Genomic DNA, 23379 nt, shown 5'->3' with positions numbered 1-23379 from the left:
CCTGAAGGGAGGTGTCCTGCAGTGCCTCAGGGTACACATGCTCGCCATCATTCTTCTGCCAGTGGAGTCTGACTTAGCCCAGGGCTCCAGGAGAGCAGAGCCCAAGGCAAGGGCTGGCCATGCAGATGTTTTATTTTGGGCACTGATCCCAGACAACAGGAGAGGGAGCTAGGAAGAGAGAAACAAAGGACAGAAAACCTGTGCGGCCTGTGATGGAGATGCTCATTGCCCAGGGCAACGGGGGGCCTTCATTTCCCAGGTAGGCTCCGAGGAGCCGCACGGGATGTGCTTTAGAATTGGCCAAGGAACAGGGGCTGGGACTGGTATATTGGCCCCCCTTTTCTCTGGGTCTAGGGTAATCCCAGAATGTTAAGTCTCTGCAGCTCCAGGTTTGCACACACGTAAATGCTCAACCATGTCTGCAGGTGTCTCATGCCAGGACATGAAAGAAACTCTACAGCAGAGTTTTACATTTTTTTAAAGTGCAGTATTGAGTCGGTGTGTTTGTTAGAAGGATGACAAACTTTGAGGAGCAGCCGAGGACTGGACGGCAGAAGTGTGACCCCAAGTAGTTGAGTATAACCAACGTAACCCTGCATGGGCACTCCTTAAGCCTTAGGGGAGGCATCATTCATCAATAGCAGCCATGAAGGAACTTCTAGCCTCTTGTAGACTTGGAACCACGCATGAGTAGTGCCACAGTGTGCTTGCCTCCCATGAAACCCTTTAATACAGTGGATATATTCAGAACAGTTATGCCCTGTTGGCCAGACTATCCCTGGAGACTGGAGTGAAGTTCTGGATGCGTACTTTGGAAAAATGCATGAATCAGGATGTGGCCAGGGGAGGGAGAGAGTGGCGAGAAAACCTGCTTGAAAAACCCAAGTAAGCTGAGAAGAATGTGAGCAGGGAACTGGTCGTGGCTGATCATTTGGGAATCGCTTTGGAGTAGAGGATTTGAATTCTCTATCTGTATAGTAGCCAGCTCAAAATAGTGGACAACTATCCCAATCTGAGCTGCCCAGACACTGGATACACCAAAGAGGAAGGATTTCAACCAAGGAAGAGGAGACTTGGGCTGGACAGAGAAACATACTTCTAACCAAGATGGGCTCTTACTTAAGGACCTGCTCCGTGTGAAGCACCTTCCTGAGTTACTCACCCCCGACCTCAGTCATTCTCATGAGATGGGGTGGATGCTGCCGTTACTCCAGAGACAGGCAACCCAACTGCAGAGGTTCCCTTCATCTCTCCACTGCAGGACTCAGGGCTTATTTAGTTCAAAAAGAAGCTGCAACCTTTTGGGTGACTTCTAAAGTCCTTTCTGAGTTTAAGACTCTCTAACTTCTGTGGGTCATCAGGAAAGAAGACAGAGGAACAAAGCCCTTGAAGGGAAGAGGAGGACATAGGGGAGGGGCAGGAGCAAAGACAATACGAGCATCGTGAAATGACTTCGTGCAGTACTTCCGGGTGGTTTGGGTCGCAGGCGTGCGGCTTGTTGTCTGTGGATTATACCTATAGAGCAATTTTTGTCCTCTTTTAAAGTAGGCAGCGAGGTAAGCTGGGTCAGCGCGATGAGTAGGACTGCCACCTTTAAGGAAGGATGCAACAAGATTAATGAATAGTGTTGCTTCTGCTTTGAGTGTCTGCTGGAGCTCATCACTTTGCAGCGTCCGCAGTGTGTCCGAGTTTGGTTTCGGGATGAGCGATGCTCAACCCAAACTAGCGTCTTTCTCTTTCCTTTCCCCCTTCCCATCACCCCTCCTTTGCACGCTCTTTTTCATTTTCCTTAGCACTTTGTGCGTGCTGAGCACCGAGTGGATACAAACTCTCTCCAATTATGGAAAGGATGAATGGCACAGGGAACAGAACCAGTGGTGGGAAATTAAAGCAATCTATTACAGTAGATAATGCACTCAGCTCCCAGACAGGGCTCTCGCACACAGGAAGTGCTTAACTGCTGTCTAGCATTTCCATCCTATAGGCATGGAAACTAAGGGTACCAGGGGTCGGAGGTCACCAGGATGCTTTAAAGGTGCTGTCCTGCCGGGCGGTGGTGGCGCACGCCTTTAATCCCAGCACTCGGGAGGCAGAGCCAGGCGGATCTCTGTGAGTTCCAGGCCAGCCTGGACTACAGAGTGAGTTCCAGGAAAGGCACAAAGCTACACCGAGAAACCCTGTCTCGAAAAACCAGGGGACTGGGGATACAGCTCAGCTTGTATAAGCGAGGCCCTCGGTTCAATCCTCAGCATAAATAAATAAGAAAACTACTTCAGAACTTGTAACATTAGCCTTTAATGGTGTGCTCTAATATTTTAGATATTTAATCTCGGGTGGATTCTTTTGGACTTGCCCATTGCAGTGTCTCTCTGTGTGTTCCATTTTTATCCCATGTAGCTTGGCCTCTTTTTAAAAAGCCTCTTCTTCCTCCTCCTCTTTCTCCTCCTTTTTCAATGTAAAGGGCATTAACCGTCTCTTTTCTTTAAGGGGAATAGATATCTCTGCTACCTCTGCTTGGGTGACAGGATTTTGGGAGGGCAACAGGCTTTGCAAGTCTGAGGAAAGACTAAGGAAGGTGTTACTCAGTAGCTCAGGAGTCCTTGACATTGACAGAGTAGGGGTGGCTGGATTAGATTCAGATCTCGTTAGGGCCCGGAATGGGGCAAAGCATTAGCTTGAGAACTATAAATCAAAATGGGCTCTCCTCTTGCCTCTACATGGTGCAATAGTTCTGAATATTAATTGACAAGACATGTTACAAAACCAGTTGGTCAAGGACCTTTTCTGCGATAGCCTTTTGTTGAAGATTTGGGAAGACAGACCAAGGTCGGCTATGGGCACCTGTTCGTACAAAAAGGGCTGCTGTTCGTTCCAGTTGCTTCTTAACCATTTGTGACCTAGATTTTGGATATCTGACAGTGTCCTCATGGGAGAGGCTTACCACATTGAATAACTTTCTGTATTGGGAATGAGAGAGGGTCTGTTTACCCACATTTCAAAGATGACCTTCATTAAACTGATCTTAAGATGCTTTCAGGAACTTCCTTTGTTTTTCTGTTCATAATAAATTGAAGATTTATTTGTGTGTGCGTGCACGAGTTTTGTGGTGTATATATGTGTTCTCATCCACACAGACAAGTGTCTTCATCTCTCCCACTTTTTTGTTTTTTTTTTTGTTGTTGTTGTTTTGTTTTTGAGACAAGGTCTCTCTATGAACCCAGAGCTCGCACAAAGATTGAGCTAGACTGCCTAGTCAATGAGCTCCAGGGATTCATCTATTCCTGCCCCCCAGCATGAAGATGACAGACTCGGTTTTTAATGTGGGTGCTGCAAATCTGAACTCAGGCCTTCAGGTTTTTCCAAGCAAGCTCTTCACCCACTGTGCCAGCTCCCCAGCTCCCGCAGGTTTCGTTTTTATTGGACGACAACTAGCAGTCATATTTTGAATTTGCAGAGTGGTGTGTAGGAAGGCTTGGCTGGATTTTAGCATGTTTTATCCACAGTTCCAGTAATGTCCTCTGGGTTTATGCAGAGTCTGACTCAGCCATTCTGAAGTTAACCTAGATCCCAGCAGGAACTGGGTGTCATTCATGACTGCCTGCTGCCTGTGGGAGGGGATTTCATTCATCTACTGCATAAGCACATCCTGAATAGGTGTTTATTTGTGTGGGGATGTGGTCAACTAGGGGTTCCTTCTTTATCCCGGCTCCGGCTCCGCTCAACCTCAGTGTGCCTCACCACCCAGGGGCTGGCCAGCACCTGGCATTACCTCTGTGCAGCACTCACAGGAGAAGACTGATTCTGTCCACTACGGCTTGACTTTACTGGGTCTTTGTTTATCCTCTATCCCTAAAACCGTATCTGGCACGCAGAGGATCTCAGTACGTTGTTTGTTTTGAGACAGGGTCTCACTATGTATCTTTGGCTGGCCTGGAACTCACTATGTAGACCAGGCTGGCCTTGAACTCATAGAGATCTGCCTGCCTTTGTCTCCTAAGTGCTGGTATTAAAGGCATGTACTACCACAACCAACCTCAGCATGTTTTTGTTGAAAGAAGGGGGAAAATGATGCAAAGCAATGTCATTAGTAGCTCCGTTTCTGAAGAAACTAGCCATCTAGATTGCGAGGAAAGTAGAGAGGCTTAAAGATGTAGAAATATATACAAGACGAGGTTATTATCAAGAAGTTTGTAATAAAGACAAGATGAAAATAGAGATTTGGGGTCTTGGCTTATAAACATGCTACCTTCTAGATTTTTATCTACGTTTTCTAGGCCTCAGTCGCTTCATCTGTGAGAGGGAGCTTCTACTGTGGAAGGCACAGGCCTACTAGCAGGACTATCTGTGCATCCAGTTCTTTATAAACTGCATCAATGTCATTATTATTATTATTATTATTATTTTTTTTTTTTTAAAGGAGACTGACAGCAATGCGGATGTTCAAAAGGACCAAGGAAGATGCTGTGTTTGGCTCTTCCTCCCCTCAGTTAGCAAGAACAGAAATCGAGGCATGGTTCTCTTGATTAACAATGATTACCTTGGGTCTGGGTCTGCTGCTCAGCTGGAATTTTAAACTGTGGGCTAGGACTCCCACAGTCTAGCATCCCGGTATCCTGTCAAAGTTAACTTTGTGTCAACTTTTATGCTTTTCATTAATTACATAATTGCATACTCTCTTCCTGTACAAAGGACTCAGACCATTGCTAAAGAACTATTTTCAAAGGAGATGGGGCCGGAGAGATGGTTCATCGGTCAAGAGAACTTGGTACTCTTACAGAGGACCTGGGTTTGATTCCCAGATCCCACATGGTGGCTTACAACTATGCCTGACTTCAGTTCCAGGAGATCCAATAGGCACCCATGTGTATGCAGGCAAAATATTCATACACACAAAAATAATTCTCAGAAAATTAAAAAAGGAATTCTTTAGAGGGAAGCTACACAAAATCATGTTATGATCAGTGTCCCTGCCTGTAAATACTCTAATATGGGTATACATGGAGCCATTTAAAAAATATATGTTCAGGTTGGGGATTTAGCTCAGTGGTAGAGCGCTTGCCTAGCAAGCGCAAGGCCCTGGGTTCGATCCTCAGCTCCAAGGGGGGAATATATATATATTAATATATATATATATATATATATAAAAATATATATATATTAGCTAGTGGTCTGCATTCTTTAATTTTTTTATTATTGTTTAAAAGAATTGCTTGGAAAACGATAACACTCTGCAGAAGCTTCTCTTTAACCTGAAACTATTCAGGGAAGACCTTTAAGTATTTTTGCATACTGCAGCTAAATGAGAAAATAATGGTGCCTTGCTTTTTAACTCTTCCATATTCTTCCTACCTGCACCTTCCTTTGAAGGTTGTGAGAGTGTAAGTTTCCTTTCTAGTATTCTTTGTTGTTTAAACAAAACCTCTGTATCTTCACATTCCTTCTGGGGGAAAATGGGCAACATTAGCACATTTTCCAGATTATTGTGGCATTGGCAGATGATCTGAACTCAGTGAAAATACTGAAACTCCAATAGTAAGGTCGAACTCGAGTCTCATGTGGTTCAGATATTAAGCTGCTGGCGGCTGAGGTGATAGGCAGTAGAATGTGTACACACTTAGTTCAATACTTTCATCAGGAAGGGTTGAATGAGACTATCTGCTACTTTGGTGTTTTTAACCTTCTCTCTTATTTTCCCACTGAAGGAGAAAGAAACCCGCCCCTCTGAGTTTAATATTGTGTTATTTTATTGAGCTCTGTGAGTTAGAACAGAGTGTGGTATTCCTTAGCAGTTCAGCCTTAGATAAGCAGAATTGTTTGCCTAAGTCAAAGAAAGAGGCACTGGTCTGTCCCCGACCTTCCCATACCACCTCTGTCCATATGGCTGTGCACGTGGTATGTTGGCTGAGGTGCATTGGGGTTGAGGGGGGTGGCTGCCAGAGTGAAGGAAGCCACTAAGAGGTGACAAATAAGAGCAACCTTGGGTTCTAGATTGGATCCTGGGTGGGAAAGGCATGACCATAAGGAACAGAACTGGAACAAGGTGTTGCATTTGAATGTGAACTGTATGTCAGCCAGGACATGTCCTTATGTCAGCCACCAACTTCCTTGTGTTGTAGTACCTCTGTCATGCTAGGAAATGTCACTATTGGCAGATGCAGAGTGAAGTCTTTATTTGGGAGGGGATGTGGTGTCTTTAGACTTACTCTATCTCCGATGAAAAGTGACAAAGATTAAGGATTGATAATTTCACTGAAAGCTAAAGTCAATTATACTACAGACTTCACTTTTGTACAGTTTGAAAGAATTTTTAAAGGAGAAAGTTAAGCTGTCGTTATTTTAACCATTTAGCTAGCCTCCCAGTGCTCCTTCTGCTGGAACACTGGATCTGAGAGGGCAGGGCTTGTATGCCTTACTGTTCTGTGTGGAAGTCAGAGAAATGGCAGGACCCTGACTGAAGTGCAGATACCCCATGAATATCAGGGTACAATTCTACCCAAAGCAAAACACATTACTCATGATGTATCTGTGAAGTGAAGTGAACTGGAGTGCCTGTAATTTCCCTTCCTGGATCTAGCAATTCCATCCCATAGTAGGGGTGTCCCCAATCCCTAAGAGTAGGGGGCACAGAGGTACCTGTCTGCAATGAAGGACATACCTGATCAGGTATGAACACTGGGGCCAGCCTTTGCGTGTAGCGGGGCATGGTCCCTTTGTCTTCCCTTTGGTGGATCATGTTTCTGAGCTTTCTCCATTTCTCTGTTGCTGGAGGAACATTTTAAGCGAAGTCACCCACATGCTGACACTCCTCGGCAATTTTAAGATCTTCTCCCAACACTGTGGAGTAAAATGGATACTGGAATCTATTTTGACAGCTGTTAAAAAGTGAGGCTATGTTTACAGGAGGTTAAAGAGGTTATTTGTAACACTCACTATTCAAGAAACCTTTGGAAAAGGTGTGCCCCTGTTCAAGCAAGTATTTTGTAGAATTAAATGGCTTTGGCTTTTACAGGTACATCACACATTACATCAAAAGTAAAGGCTCCAAGGATCTCGCAGCTAGTAATGCCTTCGATTAATTTCCACCCCCAGTCTAGTGATAGTGTGTTATGATGTGCTCAACAACCGGTGCCTTCTAGAATGCAAGTGGACAGTCTTTAAAAATAGCTACCCTGTTATCAGCTGTCCCACCGATAACCCCCCCTTTTAAGAGTGACCTTAGAGCAATTTCATTAGGAATGAATATTTATAGCATTTCGTTGTTGAGCTGCCGAAAGAGGGTTGGTTCTAGACATGGAACAGGTGGCCCCAGTGGGCCTGCTTCCGCTGCAGTTTGATTCAGATGAAATGCTGCCTTACTTTACCATGGAACTGTGAGTGTGTGTTAGATCGACATCCTTTTTGGCAATTGTGTTCCAGTGTTGAGTTCTGGATCCATGGTGAGACATCATACGTGTGTGACAGTGGGAGAGAAAGCTTTCTGACCAAGCATGGCAGCTGAGGGGAAAACACCAGGGTCTTCAGGACCTGACAGAGGGGCCGACGCTCTTCCAAGCTGTAGGGTTAGGGCAGCTGGTCTGATTAACCCTTAGGATTGCAATGTTCTTTGATCTCAGGCCTGAAGTCTTAGAGAGGACACTGTCAAGTTAACTATCTTCTTAGAGTATTTTATACATAGTGGGCATTCAGAATGGAACTGGTTTGATAGAATGAACTGGGTAACCATGTTACGGCTATTGTTTAACTTTGGGTATAATTTAATGACTTGAAACATGGAAAGATCTTTCCATTACTATCCTGTGCCCAATTGCTTGCCAACACAATTACCATATTTTCTGATTAAAACAAACATTCTTGCTCAAGTTTACACAAGATAAGGTTATAGCATAAAGAAATTGAAGTGTTAAATGGACCCAGTGGGTTTTGGCATGTGAGCTATTTCTATTTTTTTCCATATTAAAAAAAATTGAGATTATAATTACATTTCTACCTTCCCTTTCCTCCCTCTAAATACACAAATATACCCCTCCTCACTCTCCTTCCAATTCATGACCTCTTTCTTTCATTAATTGTCATTGTATGCACATATGCACAGTGAGCTATTTCTGAGAAGACACTTGCTAGCTAACACTGTCTCCTGCACTGAAAACAATCTGTCAATGTGTGCAAATCAGGCCCTGGAAAAGGATCTGGAAAGGTTGTTTTGTTTTTAAAGACCACATTCTTATAGGAAGGACTGTATTCTACTGCAGAAAACCGACAAAAGAGATAAAACCACAAAATAGCATAGCTTTCGGTTTGTTAAACATAGTCTTTTTCTTTCCTGCCATAAACACATGTATTTTTTATACAAGCCCTCAATATTCTAATCATGTGAACATATTGCACAGAATATATGTGTATCATTTAGTGAAAACCATATCGAAACTACCCTTTACTCCCACTATAGCTCTGGTATTTTAATGGCTGTTGTAAACTCTTTTACAGCATTTTAAATGACCATGTGACATTCTGTCTTATGGCTGTGCCACGTTTCCTAAATCAAACCCCTAGGCTTGGACTTTCAGTTATTTCTGTTTTTTTTTTTTTAATTTTTATTTATTTATTTATTTATTTATTTATTTATTTATTTATTTATTTATTTATTTATTATTTTTTTAAAGAATGCTATAGTAAAAAAATCCTTTGAAGCACACTTTTTACTTCAGAATACAGATGGCTGGAGGTGTCATTTCTGGGTCACGCATCCTAACAGTTTTGGATGTGGGTTTGCTAGCCAGGGCTTCCTCCTGTGAACACTTAGGTGGCTCACTCCTTCAACACTTTTCCTACGGTGTGCCATGAAGCAAGGAAGGCCTTGCTGAAGCCAGTGTCCCTCCTGCATTTCTTGGTGGCATTTCCCATGTTTTATGGTGCAGTTGCAATTCATGTTCATTCTCCTGCTTCTTTTTCCATTACAGCATTTTTGTTAACGTGTTAGTTCTTTGTCATATATATTTTTTTCTCTCATCAAGGATATATATATATATATATGTTATATATATATATACATATATATGTATATATATATAACATATATATGGTGTCTGGAAATTTAAAACTTGTATGCTGTTCTATTGGCAGGAAATGTATTTTTAAGAGCAAGGGATGCTTCATTTAAAAGTTTGTTTTCAGCTGGGCTTAAGTGATACACACCTGTAACCTAAGTACATGGGAAGCTGAAGCAGGAGGATCACCATGAGTTTGAGGCCAGCCTAGAGTACACAGAAAGACTTAGAAAGCCAAAGCAAACAAAACTAACCCAAACAAAATAAACCAAACCAACATGAAGCAATCAAACCAAACCAAAGTTTATGTTTTCCCCATGGCCTGTGGTTGGTTTTCCGATCCTATAAGAATTATAAAGTTTCTGTATTCACATAAGTGTTTGAAGGCTATATCAAAGAACTCATGAGTGTTTTGTTTGTTTGTTTGTTGTTGTTTTGTTTTTGAGACAGGGCTTCTCTGTATAAACCACCCTGGCTGTCCTGGAACTCTAGACCAGGCTGGCTTCAAACTCACAGAGATCCGCCTGCCTCTGCCTCCCGAGTGCTTGGCATTCAAATGCCCAGAGTTCAAATGAATGTTTTTTATCTGAGTTATGGCCCATTTAATACCAGTTGAAGATACATTAGTGATAAGACAAGAGTCCAAATGGTCCAATGATTCCATATGTGTGATATACATGAGTGGTGTACTTTAAACTATTTTCTGCGTCTAATTTATGTTATCAATGTAAGTATCAAGACTTCACAAGCATGCAGAATTATTTAATAAGTCAAATGATGTCAACATCAGCCATGATTCTCTAGGAGAAGGGTAGGATGGCTGGTGTTCATTCCTTTCCCCTCTCATTTATCTTCGTTTATTCACATACTCGCTTATCCCTCTTGTCTTGTGCACATTTAGAGCTCTAGTTTCTGTAAGAAAGAACAAATGCTATGCTAGAAGTGATCCCCCCAGATCTAGGACATAGCCGCTTCCATAATTGGAAAGCAAAGCCCGTGGCTTTGATTTGTTCTGCATGATTTGTGAATCATGATAGCAGCTTGATTTTTCATCTGAGGCAGATGTTCCCTCTGATTGGCTGTCTTTGAAGCCTGTGTGGCTGGCTTCTTTGAGTTCCTCCAGTTTCTGCCTTTGTATCTCCTACGGGCACCCCTACTGCCTCACTAAACCCCCTTTTGGAGTCTGGTCTGATTTATACCAATTTCAATGTGTTGCTCATCTCAAATACTTAATTCTTGGTGTTCTTTGCCATGTGCCCTATGGAATTACTCGTGTGTCTATTATTATCAGAACATCCATCTAGAGTGAAGGGCCCATGCAAAGAGGGTGCTGGGGCCTGTACACTCTTTTCCCCCAGCCTTAGGAGTAGTGTGTGGAATGAATTGGTGTACCAAATGTGTGCATGCTCATAGTGTGGCTGACACTGTTTGTGGAGATAAGTCCGTGAGAAATGAGGCAGGTAAAGGGGCAGGAAGTCCTGAAATACACCTGTCTCAGAGGTGCTGGACTGTCAAAGGCTAGGAGGCACTGATTAGTCTAGCTTTCCTCCCTTCTCTGTCTCCTCATGTCACTGCGTTTTCTCTTCTTCTCTCGCTCCACGCTGGTCATGCACCTGGTCGGTTGCACCAAGTCCTTCCAAGAAGTGACATCATGTTATTTTCATGACCTTCCTGTGAGTGACATAAAAACATAAATGTGGACAACTTGTGAGCCACGTTTTTCCCAGTCCACTGGGTAGTGTGATGTCCAGCAGGTAGCTCTTCCCAGGTGTGGCAACAGCAGCCTCAGGCTCTGAAAGGCAGGCAGATGTCAGCAACACGCAGGGGCCCTTCCGGAGCAGCTTTCCTTGGCTGCTTTGATACCCACAGGACTCTGAGCCTCAGCTTCCTGAGAGCTGCATCACCGAGGACTCAAAGGTTAGAGTTGATCTCAGGCCTTGTGTCTCTCAGTCGCTGCAGTATCTTCTAGGTCCTCATTCAGTGCCCCTCAAAGGTGGTACCCAAAGGGATGCGTGGAGAGCTGTCTGAACATCACAATGAATGATTCTCAGCACACAGTGATGGAGATTCTCAACACCCTGCAATGTGCGAGACGGTCATGCAAAAGAGAAATTCTCCTGCCGGAAAGCCACCGGTGATGATTCAAGCTCTACCCAGTAGTTTGTAGTAAGGCTGTCCCTAGTGTCTAGGGGAACTGCACAGATTTGTGGTGGTGTTTTTTGTTTTTCACAACGTTAAGGAATAAGTTATCAGTCTTGGTGGGTAGGGCCAAGGATGTGAGATGCTCTGAGAAACTCAAGGCTGTTGCTCCTCAAATCGTGTTCCAGTTTTGAATGTCTGCCAAGTGACTACCGTGGAGTGGAGAGCTAGGAGCAACATCATCAGTGTGTGTGTGTAGAACCTGTTCTTTAGGCAAAAGTAGGTTTTGCACAATTAAAATGAAGGCAAGATTGCTTTTTGTCTTGCTTGAGACTTTTTCAGGAGCCGCTGCTCACGTCGTCACCCCCTATTTGTGATGTTGAAATTGATGCACCAATCTGCATGTACAAGTCATCTCAGTGACGTAGCCTAGGGGCATGGATCCAGCCACTGCACTGGGTCCCTTCAAGGTCCTGCCTGAATTTTTACTTCTGTAATGCATCTTACAGCCTTATGAATGATTTCTCTTTTATTTCCCCCTTTCAGTGAGGTCAATGACTGGTTAAAATTATATGCTGACTAGGTTATTTTGTCTCTGATTTTCATTTCAGTATAGTCAAGGGGGCGTGGTCACATGGGTGACTGAAATCTTCTCCTTACCTAAATTTACAGTCATGAACCATGGGCTGCTCTTCTCCATGAATCCTGCCTTCCCAAGGTGGCTTTCTTCCTGGGTCCCATTTTCTTCCCTCTCCATGTGTACCTTAAACTCAAGCTGCCCTTCCTCCTCTAGGTTCCTCCATCTTCCTCTCTGAGTCCCACCCATCCGGACAGCCAGGTGACATTCTCTCCAGGTCTGTTCCAGTGCTGGGACTCTCTGTCCCTTCAGAGCCACCCAGCATCTGTAGGAACTCCTTCTGCACCCACCTATAGCCTGGTAGCGTGTGATACTTTCCTGCAGTAAAATTTTCTCCCCAGATAGCCTGTAAGCTGCTCCCAGATGGGCGCTTCACACCATCAGTCTTCTTATCCCACGTGGTATCTACACACTCTGGACAGAACAAGTTCATGCCCATGGTCTGGGGGCCCCTGTCTTGCCCCCAGTATGTACGTATCTTCTCCCACCTTTCATTCTGCTAGTTGCTAAGATGAACCTGTTCCCAGTTCAGATCATTTTTAAGACTATCAAAGTGGAAAAAGAAGACTGTTCTCACTGACCCTACCTCCCAGAACCACTCAGGCCCTAACACGGGACGGCATGTACTTCTCACCGTCTGCTCTGTGCTCACATTTGAGAAAAACAAGATTTGCATACTTTGTGGAGTTTGTGTTTTGCTTTTTTTTTTCCCTCTTACACATTTCACTCAGTGCTCTGTTGTGAGCATCTTTCTAGAACGCTGGTGATAGAAACATATATTTATAAAAAGTGCAAAAAGTACAGTGCTGTGGTAACCCCCTGAACACCACCTCTGAGCTTCAACACCATCAACGTAAAGGATGTGTGGCTGATCCGGTGCTTAGATGGTACCTGACTTCCTCAGCCATGCATCTGTTATTGAAAATTTGGATGGTTTCTAGTTTTCTCTAATTATTATGTTTTAGTCTTTCTGGACATAGTTATTATACTTCATAGTTATTATACTTGTTTCTTAAAAACCTAATTAATTTCTCTATAATTAACTCTTGATTATCGTTAATTTCATATTTTGTGGGTTTCTTTTTACTGTACTTTGTATCTATGCCTGTTTTTGTTGTCTTTTTTTTTTCTCTATTGATCAAGGATTTCTTGTCAGAATGAATCTCGGATGGGTTGTAATAACGAATTTTTCTTTTCTACGCTTTTTAAATTATTTTTTAAAATCTTGTGTGCATTGGCATTTTGCCTGAATGTATGTCTGTGTGAGGGTGTACCCCGGAGTTACAGACAGCTCTGAGCCGCCATGTGGGTGCTGGGAACTGAACCCGGGTCCTCTGGAAGAGCAGTCAGTGCTCTTAACCGCTGGGCCATCTCTCCCGCTCCTTTTCTATGCTTTTAAAAAGGGAAGATTAACATTGAAGACTGGTGACGTAAGAAGGTGGCTTTTACCAGCTTCTCCATAGCTAATGGGAGCATGAGAAGGAGTGAGGAGTGCTCTACGGAGGAACAACATCTCATAGACGGTAACCTTTGGCCTGTGAGAATTACAAATATTTCATTTTGATTGAAACATGGTTTCCCTTTAAAGGCTGGAAGAGTATCATCTAAGCTAAAGGCATTTGAAAGCAGTATGCACAAATGTTCTCCTAGGACCAGTTTACACCCTTATTTTAACAAGGATGCTTAGGATTTAGAGCACCTGGCATTTAAGTGGAGAAGCCCTATGTGCAGTTCTCTTTGGAAGGGGTCCCTTCCCAGACTGGGGAGATGGTGTCCTTTGATCTGGTCTGGTGTGAACCATGGGAGGATGGGCCACGGGGTGAAGGCAGAGCCTGATGAGTTCACTAGTCCCTGGTGGGAATGTGGGAAGGATGACCATTGCACAAATTCTGGTGGGATTTCTCCAGCAACATCTGAGGATTGCCTACCGCTAGGAAGATGACTTATGTGCCCACCCACTCCAAGAAAATGTCTGTGTTTCCTCTATTATGCAAATAACATAAGACTGCTATTTAAAAAAAAAAAAGGGGATTTCCAGGAATGTCTGCTAGAGCCATGAACACAGAAAATGAGTCTTCCCCGACTGAGGCATTCCCTACCGGATAAGCTTGTTCACAGTTCCAGGTAGATGCAGCTTGATTGTCGAAATCTTTATAGTAGCATATTATCTGCATAAAGCAAGAAACAAAAGAGGCTACTTTTGAACTCAATAGTGTTAATTAGCTAACCAGTGAGTGTTCGGACTTCTGACGTATAAGAACACAGATGGCTCTTTTGATTGGTACTAATTACAGGATAGACTCATCAGGTGTGGAAAGCTGTGACGAGGAAAAGCATAAAGGGCTCAAACCCCCGGCTTTTATTATCATTATCCAGAGGTGAACTGTACTGGTGAATCAGATTCAGCGCATGGTTGGACTTTTTTGGGGGAACATATTAAGACAGGCACTAGTACACGAGGACCAACTCAAGAATGAGTTTAAGATAGTGAACTAGTTTTGATGTACCAACATAACAGTAACTCTGAGTTCACTTTTCGCATTGGAATTTATGTGACAGGGTATGCGCGGTGGTCATATGACTCATTTAATTATTTCTTTAACACAATATGAACACCATCCCTGCCCCCAACTTGACAGCAGAACTATGAAGACAAGAGGATTCCGGTCTCAAGAAACCCAGCTTAGAAGATAAGACCATGTTTATTAGAAGTGACCTTTGTGTTGGGCTTTGAAAGGGACCAGGGATCTTGTCACACAGAAGAGAGTCTTGTCACACTCCAGATAGATGGAGAAGCATGTGCAAAATCAAGTCATACAATTTTATAGCCCTGTGACTGAGTCTAGCTTGTGGCACAGAATAAATATTTATCACCAAATGAAGGAAGTAGGATTTCCCATGCAAAGTTTTAGCTGTTGGGGCTGAAGTGATGGCTCAGCAGTTAAGAGCACTTGTTGCTCATGCAGAGGATCTGGGTTTGGGTTCCAGCATCCACATGGTGGCTCACAACCATCGTAACTCCAGTTCTAGGGCATCCAATGACTCTATTGAAGTTAATTAATATTGTCACCTCCGTCATCACAATGAAAAGAACTGAGGGGTGGTCATAAGAGGATCTGAGGGTCTCTTTTCTCTCTTCTTCTCCCTTTGGTTTTTTTAAAAGGCCTATTTTTATCTATCTATCTATCTATCTATCTATCTATCTATCTATTAATTAATTAATTAATTATGTATATGTTTACCTGAATGTATGTTAGTGCCCACATGGTCATAAGAGGGTCTCTCTTTTTGTTGTTTTTCTTTTTTTAAGGCCCTCTCTTTCTTCCTTCCTTTTCTCTCTCTCTCTCTCTCTCTCTCTCTCTCTCTCTCTCTCTCTCTCTCTCTCTCTCTCTCTTCCTTTCTTATGTGTATGTTTACCTGAATGTATGTTAGTGCCCACAGAGGCCAGAAGAGGGCGTCAGATGTCAGATCCCTTGGGTCTGGAGTTACAGATGGCTGTGAGCTGCCATGTAGGTGCTGGGAATTGAGCCTGGGTCCTCTGCAAGAGTAGACAGTGCTCTTAACCACTTGAGCCATCTCCCCAGCCTAACTCTCTGTTTTTTTGAGAAAGGGTTTCTCTGTGTAGCTCTGGCAATCCGAGATTCTCCTGCCTCTGCCTCTGAGTGCGGGATTAAAGACATGGGCTACCACAGTGTCTCTCAAAACAGGTTTTTAATGTATGATATTTGGGTATTTAAGTGCTTGGATTAGACTGAGTGCTGAAAGCATTTAGTGAAGCTAACTTGAAGAATGAGCACAACCTAGCATTTCTTGAGTGGCAAAGCTCATTCAAAACTGTAGGAAATTATCAACCTCTATGTGGGTATTTTAGGAAAACAAGGGCCTCTTTCCCATGGGCTACACTTGACTCCCACATTGTATTTTCACCAGGAGGACACTGTTTCTGGTCTTTCATGTTAACCACTCCAGAGAGAGGTTGCTAGTTTTAGGTCCTTAATAATTCAGAAATGTGATTGAGAATTTAGAATCCATGGAATGTTCAAGAAGTAGTGTCTTTTCAACAGGGGGAAAAATTAATCAAGGTAGCTGCACCTTTTTCCTTCTGTGGAATTGGTCTCATGGGTCTCAAACCAAAGGCTCTTGGTTGTGCCTGCTTGTTATGGTAACTAGACCATGGGGTGTGGCTTTCCCATATCAGGGAGGTACCTTACAGAGAAGATGTGGTATTTTAAAAAAGGGTAAATGAGTAGACTTCAGGGAACAGCTGTCACCGTGGTAGGCTGAGTTCAGGGAGATCAACAAGAAGGCAGAAGATCCCATCACAACAACAGGAAAGGGGGGCTGGTGAAGTCTGGTGGAGTCTGGTGAAAGGCTTGACTGTCAGGAGGGAGCGCCTTTTCTGAGGAAGGCACTAGACAGGCACCTGCAGCTTTAGCACATTCTCGACCTCCCTCCCTGCCTTCCCTTCAGTTACCAACTGGCACCCCATTGTATGGCCCCCAAAGACCCAGGACACAGGAGCCGAATGGCCTCCCAGAGGAAGAAAAAGGTAGAGTGAGAACTGGAGGAGAGAGAGAAGGTACAGCTCGGAGAGAAGGCCATGGGGTCTGAAGAGTGCCCTTCCCACTCAGAGATGACTGATACACTTCAGATGTCACAAAAGGGCATTGGGAGTGGCTCACACAGCATTTTCTCCAAAAGGAAAACAAACAAACAAACAAACGAACAGACTAACACAAATCAAAACCAGTACCCAAACTATCTACTTATGTTGACTTTGGGGTGGTTCACATTGAAATCGACTTTCATGCCTTCCTTGAAAAGTAACTTTGGAGCCGGGCGGTGGTGGCGCACGCCTTTAATCCCAGCACTCGGGAGGCAGAGCCAGGCGGATCTCTGTGAGTTCGAGGCCAGCCTGGGCTACCAAGTGAGTCCCAGGAAAGGCGCAAAGCTACACAGAGAAACCCTGTCTCGAAAAACCAAAAAAAAAAAAAAAAGAAAAAAGAAAAAAAAAAAAAAGAAAAGTAACTCTGTCCTGGTTGTCCCCACGTGGGACAATTTGCTGTGCTTAGCAGGAGCTGCCCCTTACAGAGCTGGGCGTGCCTCCCTTTACTTCCATTTCTCTACTCCCTTTTGGAGTCTTGAATCCACTTGGTCTCTGTTATTCAAGCTTGTGGTCTCTGGCCTCGGCAGAGCAGTACAGAGAAGGAGGGAGAAATTTGGATTCGGTCTGGTTCTAGAGTCCTGGCCTAACATGGCTATGGTGTATTGTCCACTAAGGTTAGTCCTATGTTGCCATAGCCACCTCAGTCTTTATCCTCTGCCACTGGTATATGTCCACACACAAGGAAGCAACAGTGTTTATAACCTGCTTTTCAGCTTGTTTTATATGAACGAAAAAGCAAGCAGGAACATTTTTGTAAGTATGAGACGACCAGTCTTATGGAGATATTGTAAATATTAGAGATTATGGTAGAGAAGTTGGTCTTGCTTTTTCATCATTCTAAAATATGACAACATACCTCTTTATATACATTTAAATGCTTTACACTTCGTTTATTGTTATTATTATTAGCCGTGTGTGTGTGTTTGTGTGTGTGTGTGTGTGTGTGTGTGTGTGTGTGTGTGTGCACCTGCACATGCATATGATGGTCAGAAGACAATTCTGTGCATTCTATTCTCCTTCCACCTTTATGCAGGTATGGGACACTGAACCCGGGTCATCAGGCCTGCGTGACAAGGGCTTTTACCTCACCAGCCATCTTGTCAGCCCTTTGACACATATTTTGAAATACTCATCTGACTCTTCAGGAAAAAACAGATTTGCTATGTCAAAAGTTATCTTCCTCTTTTTCACTGCCCTTAAAAATATTTATTTTCCTGATTTTGAAGGAAACAGACTCATGGCAAAGTAAAGCAAAACAAGCCACAGGTAAAGATAAGGTGGGAGAGGAGATGATCTGTAATGTGTGAGTGCGAACAACACCATCAGGAACTTCCTGTTGCATACATTTGTGTGGAATTACCTTTATTCTTTTAGCATAAATTCAAAAAAGTAAAAAAACGGAGAGGGGAGAGTACACATTTAAATGTTTAATAGACATCTCAAATAATGTCTTTATTTTCAAGACATTTAGTTCCTTTGTCAAATGGCCATTCATATATGCAGTGACAGCCACAATTTGAAGAAGTGCTGCTCAGATCATATATAACATCTCACCTGTGGTTGGTCATCACAAACACTGCAGCTTGATGTACCGGCACCCTCCTTTATAAATAATTTCAGTGCCGGGCGTGGTGGCACACACCTTTCATTCCAGCACTCTGGAGGCAGAGTTCACGCCCAGCCTGGTCTACAGAGGGAGTTCCAGGATGGCCAGGGCTACTATACAGAGAAACCCTGTTTTGAAAAAAACAACGAAAACAAAACAAAACAAAATCATCATCGTCGTCGTCATCATCATCATCATCATCATCATCATCATCATCATCATTGTCATCATCACCATCTCAGTACCTTGAATTTCTGGGTTTTGTTTTTTCCCCATACATGTAATAGCTGAGGCCTACTATTTCTTCCCCCACATTTTTTGAATTTGTATTGTAAAATAAAAGAAAAAAATACTGCGTTGGGCTGGGGGTGTGGCTCGGTTGGTAGCGTGCTTGCCTAGCATGCACTGAAGCCCTGGGTTCAAGCCCCAGCATTGCACATACATGTTGGCACACACCTGTGGTCTCAGCTCTCAGGAGGTAGAGGTAGAAGGGTGGACAGTCCAGGGTCTCTACTGGCTAATTAGGGAGTTCTCCGATGTCTGAGCTCAGTGAGACCCTGTCCCAAAAGCATGGTGCTGCTTGGATTCCATTAAGAGGAACTGTTTCTCATGTCTGTGATGAGGACATGAAGTCGGGAGGGCCGAGCTCCAGTTTGGGCACTGCTGTTTCTCTGGCTGTGTGCTGGGGAAGGGCCACTTTGTCCCTTAGTCTTCTGTCTAGTTAGTGGGGGAAATACTGTAACTGACATGTAAGATTATTGTTAAGAATTAGATGAGATCACATCAGAGATGACGATGAAAACAGTCCATTAGGAGCCGCAGAGTAGTAGACAAGTATGCTGAGGGCGTCAGGAGTGAGAGCGCTGTGAGCCTAGGGGCTCTCCAGGGCATTCTCTTTCCCCGATCACGCTTCACATTCCAGGTCAGGAACTTGTGTGGTCAGGAACTTCAAGCCCTGTGCCTCTCTCCTCTGAGATAAAAACTGGGGGAGACTCTGAACTTGTAGTCCTGGGTCGCGGGGAGAAGAGCCATGTGTCACACTGTACATCCTGGGCCATTACTCTGGCGTTTCATTCTGCTCCAGTCCCTGTCCCACATCATCTGCTATAGCCAGACTGGAGTGAAGAACCACAGCTCGGAGGCTGATTAGAATTTCACTTTTAGAATCCAGGAAGCAAGGCCGTGTCCTGGTTTTTTCTTTTTTTTAAATTACAACAAAACATTTGTTTTCTGGTTTAGGGAAAGTTAGACACCAGATTTCTGCAGAGCAAAGGGAAACACGGCCCCTCCTCCTGAGCATGTCTTGGCGTAAACCCAGGCAACCTGGTGACACAGATTCTTAGGAAATATTACAGCTTTGGACTGGGGATAGAGCTCAGTTTGGGGAGTGCTTGCCTAACATGCACAGAGCCCTGAGTTTGAGCCTCAGCATCACATAAATCAGGTGAGTGGTGCTGGCCTGTCATCCCCATGGACCAGTGGGGCAGGGGGACCAGGGATTCAAGGTCATTCTCAGCTGCATAGGGAGTTCAGGTTCGAGGCCAGCCTGGACTACATGAGACTATCTCAAAAAAAAGAAAGAAAGAAAGAAGGGAGAGAGAGAGAGAGAGAGAGAGAGAGAGAGAGAGAGAGAGAGAGAGAGAGAGAGAGAGAGAAAGAAAGAAAGAAAGAAAGAAAGAAAGAAAGATAAAGAAGACATTACTGGCTCCACACCAATAATTAGCGCCCCCCCCCCCCCCCCCCCCCGGTTATTTTCAAAGACTCTGTTGTTACTGACCTTATTGATTATTTTTCTTCCTTTTTATTTATTTTTATTTGTTTGTTTGTTCCTGAAAGATGTTTGCTAAGTTCAGCTAACACACTTACTGATCCAGCTGCTGGGCGTACTGTGCGAGGTCTGCCACAGGATATCATTTCTCTCAGAATTGTTCTCCCGGAACTGCACTGCAGTATCTCCGAGACCGAGCCAGCCACCCGATAACCTTTGCCCTCAATTTTCTAGACTAAAATGGTTTTCCTCTGGTGTCGGAAACATTGCATTGGCATCTTACACATAACGGTTTGGAATAACAGGCATGTTAATAAAAGCAATAAAAAGGTAGTATGTGCCTCGCCAAGAGCAGAAGTCCTTTCCCCCACTTTCTACGTCTTCCCAAGCACGTTGGTCAGCAGCCGAGCCAGGCTGTGCCTGGCACTCGCCAGCAGCAGCCATTGTTCAGTGTTTCTCCCCCGAGGAAGGAGATCTACAGGGCAGGTGAGGCCTCAGCTGCTCTGTGAGCCATGATCCCATCCTTTTAGCACCCGAAGAAGGTCCACCTAACTGGCTGGGGAGCTTTGGAGACATGTAGTCTTCCTGACTGCCTTTCAGAATCCGGACTTGGAGCCAAAGGAGCAAACTGACTCCTCAATTCTGCTGAAATTGTCCTTTCTGGTTTCTGAGTGTTTGGTGGGGAGACTGTCCCAGGAGTTGTTCCTCTTTGAGGTAAGCAGTGAGAAATGCTGCTCTTTGCTGACGAGTCCACGTGCTTCCTGACGAAACCAAGATTCCATTTGCTATTGCATTTCCTTTTCAGCTTGGGTTTCCTACAGCCTCCGCCAGAATTAGTCTTCGTTACAATAGCGCTCCTGTCTGTTTCCTGGTGGTTATCCTTCCTTCTTCCATGTGGATTAGCTCGTCTTTTCTTTATTTCAGCCATCTGTGCGTGTGTTTATTTTAAGACCCCTTAAATCCGTTATGGAAGTAGGTAGAGTCCAGAGTCTAAATAAAATGGCACCACCACCGGTATTACTATCATGGTCACATGGATTTGACTTTGGTGTCTGTCTCCTGCTTCCCTCTGAACTTTGTCCTTTTGCTTCCTTCGTGCTCGGATGCAGAGGACATCGAGACTGTGAGCAAACGTCGGAGGAAGGTCGCCTCTAGGAACACCGGCGGCGCCTCGAAACATTTATCTTGCAACGCTTACTGCCCAAATGTTTTCAATCTTATGTAAATCAACGGGTTATCCCCCACCTGGGTAAGGGCTAGAGTGGACTATATTGAGGTTGAAAGAGTGGACTGACTGGCCAAGAGCTCCCCTGGAGCTGTCAGTGTTAGGCTTTGCCGTTGACACTCATGTCTGGGTAAAAGGGGGGTGGGGGGTCCAGGTAGAAATCAAGGATCTCAGCTTGGAGTGAAGACTCTGACTCGCCTCCTACACCCTTCCCCATCACTCTCAGGTCATTATCGGTCAGAACTGCTATACGTCCTGGGCTGTAGAATTATATAACATCTGGCTAACAGGCCTTAAAGGCTTCAGAATAAGATGAGAGCCCTCGGCCACTGGAGAAAGAAGAAAACTCCATAAATAGCTGGTAATCATGGCAGAGCGAAAATTGATATAAAAAAAAAAATGGGGCAGGAAAAGAAGCCAGAAACCACATGTCCATTTAGCAAACAAGAGCAGTAGCCTCCCCTCTAAGGCAGTGTGGCCTCTCTGGCTGCAGGCTTTGGGCCAGGTTTACGGTGCCAGATGGGAATTCCCTCCTGTGGAGCAGGCCCAAACCCAATCAGAAATCAGTTGATACGCTGCTGATTTGAAATCTAGAATAATGTGCTTGTTGCTAGAGGACCATCTGAAAAACAAGACGACGACGGGCTAGCACCAAGCCAGAAGAGCCTGGCGGTGCCTTTCTGGGATGAACGCACCTTGCTTTGTGTCTTTTCTAGTCCTGGGTGGTGTTGAAAGGGACAGAAATCAGCAGACACTAGCTGAAGGGGTGGGGCATTGACTGTAAGATGCCAGAGTGCCGTGGGATTGACAGGAGACTCCCACAGGCAGAATCCTCTCCAGTCTCGGGAACACTAGAATTGGGAAACTTCTGAGACACAAACCCTTCTTATTTCCTCTTGAGCTGTTTATCATGTCTGTCAGACTAAATGTCTGGGTCCTTGAAGGGCAGACTGGGAGCCAGCGGTATGGATATATCCGGGATCTCTTTGTGGACATAATCGGTCTATTTGCCCATTGGAGTTTGAGGATAACTAGTGGGGGGGGGGGGGGTCTCTGCTGCCTCACTCAGGTGTCCACTCCCTGTAGTCATCCTGGGTTAAGGGGGCTGGCCAGGGCCATGATGAACCAGCATGACCACAGTTGGGGCTGGAGGAGAGGATGAGACCATTACAGGCACATCTTACACAGTACCCGAGACTGTTGGGTTTTCCTTTAATATACAGTATCTCTATCTTGGACCACCCCAACCCCCAAGACAAAGCTGATCTATTTAATAATAAACAAAGCTAACTGTATTACCACTACTCTTTTTAAAATATCTCTTTTCATTTAAATCTTACTTTTCATTAGCTCAAATATAATTAAACTTGAAAATAGGATAGAATATGTATAGTGCAGGCATTTTTATGAGTATAGATTTTTAACTCTGACCTAAATGAGCTTGCTGGCAATTTAGTAACAGCTCCCTTGTGCTTGGAGCTAGCAGAAGCTGACCAGTGTTGGCATTGCACAGCTCGGGATGCCAAGCAGCATCTGGAGTCCGGTGTGTAGAGCTTTGCCTTCACTATGCCCATTAGCCCATGAAACTGTTTTAAAAAAATGTTTGAACAGGCATTTGGCCCGTAGCCATGGAATGATGGAGCGAAGTGAGCCCCCTGTTTTTAGCACAGCCCTCTGAGTTAGTAGTGGGACCATTAGGAACTGGTGTATGTGGAGAGTTCGTTCCTAGGACACTTAGGGTTCCTCTGTATTTTACATAGTCAGCATTTTGGAAGACTTGAGAAAAGAGAAGACCCCTTCTGCTTCCACTGTTTCCTTCTGACACTCCCCTCCTGCCACACACCCTTGCTGATTGTGGAAGGTGTAATTAGTGATTTGCCTTTTGGGGGATTTTGAGGTTCTGGTCCAGCAAGAACACTAGATTTCCACATTGCTTTTAAACCAGGCCATTTAAACACACAACCACTTTCTCTCTGGATTTATTGTTGAAACACAAATTAGATCTGTATCTCTACTGAAGAGCTTGAGGTGATTGGAAAGCAGCTCCCTAGTCAAGAAGCAAAGAACCAGGTATGGCATCAGGAGGATGGGCTTAGGGTTGCTGTTCTGACATAGGAAATGAGCACCTATTGCTTAAAATGAGAACTCACAGCTCCAAATAAGTTCATGAGCTATATGCAAGACAGAATTTTATTCATGGATCATCACTAGACGGCATTCGATTAGATTAGTCTAACTTTCAAACCCTTGTAAACATTTATAAATCTAAAATGAGGAGGGAAAGGAATCTTTGC

General features: G+C 44.2%; 1 protein-coding gene across 6 annotated transcripts in view; it reads left to right on the top strand.

Annotated features, from left to right (window-relative positions):
* The window catches only part of Samd4a (sterile alpha motif domain containing 4A), a 250240-nt gene that overhangs the window by 37224 nt on the left and 189637 nt on the right, over positions 1 to 23379 (top strand). The window contains exon 1 of one of the 6 annotated variants that reach the window (XM_052733426.1): positions 20343 to 20574. The exons of the other annotated variants lie outside the window; for them this stretch is intronic. The gene's annotated coding sequence lies outside the window, so the exon portion shown is untranslated. Of the gene's footprint in view, positions 1 to 20342; positions 20575 to 23379 lie in introns of those variants that run through there. 6 annotated transcript variants of the gene reach the window in all.

The sequence above is a fragment of the Peromyscus californicus genome, unplaced genomic scaffold (assembly GCF_007827085.1).
Source record: "Peromyscus californicus insignis strain IS unplaced genomic scaffold, ASM782708v3 Scaffold_12__1_contigs__length_115047231, whole genome shotgun sequence".
NCBI lineage: Eukaryota > Metazoa > Chordata > Mammalia > Rodentia > Cricetidae > Peromyscus > Peromyscus californicus.
This window is presented reverse-complemented; position numbering and strand designations above follow the sequence as displayed.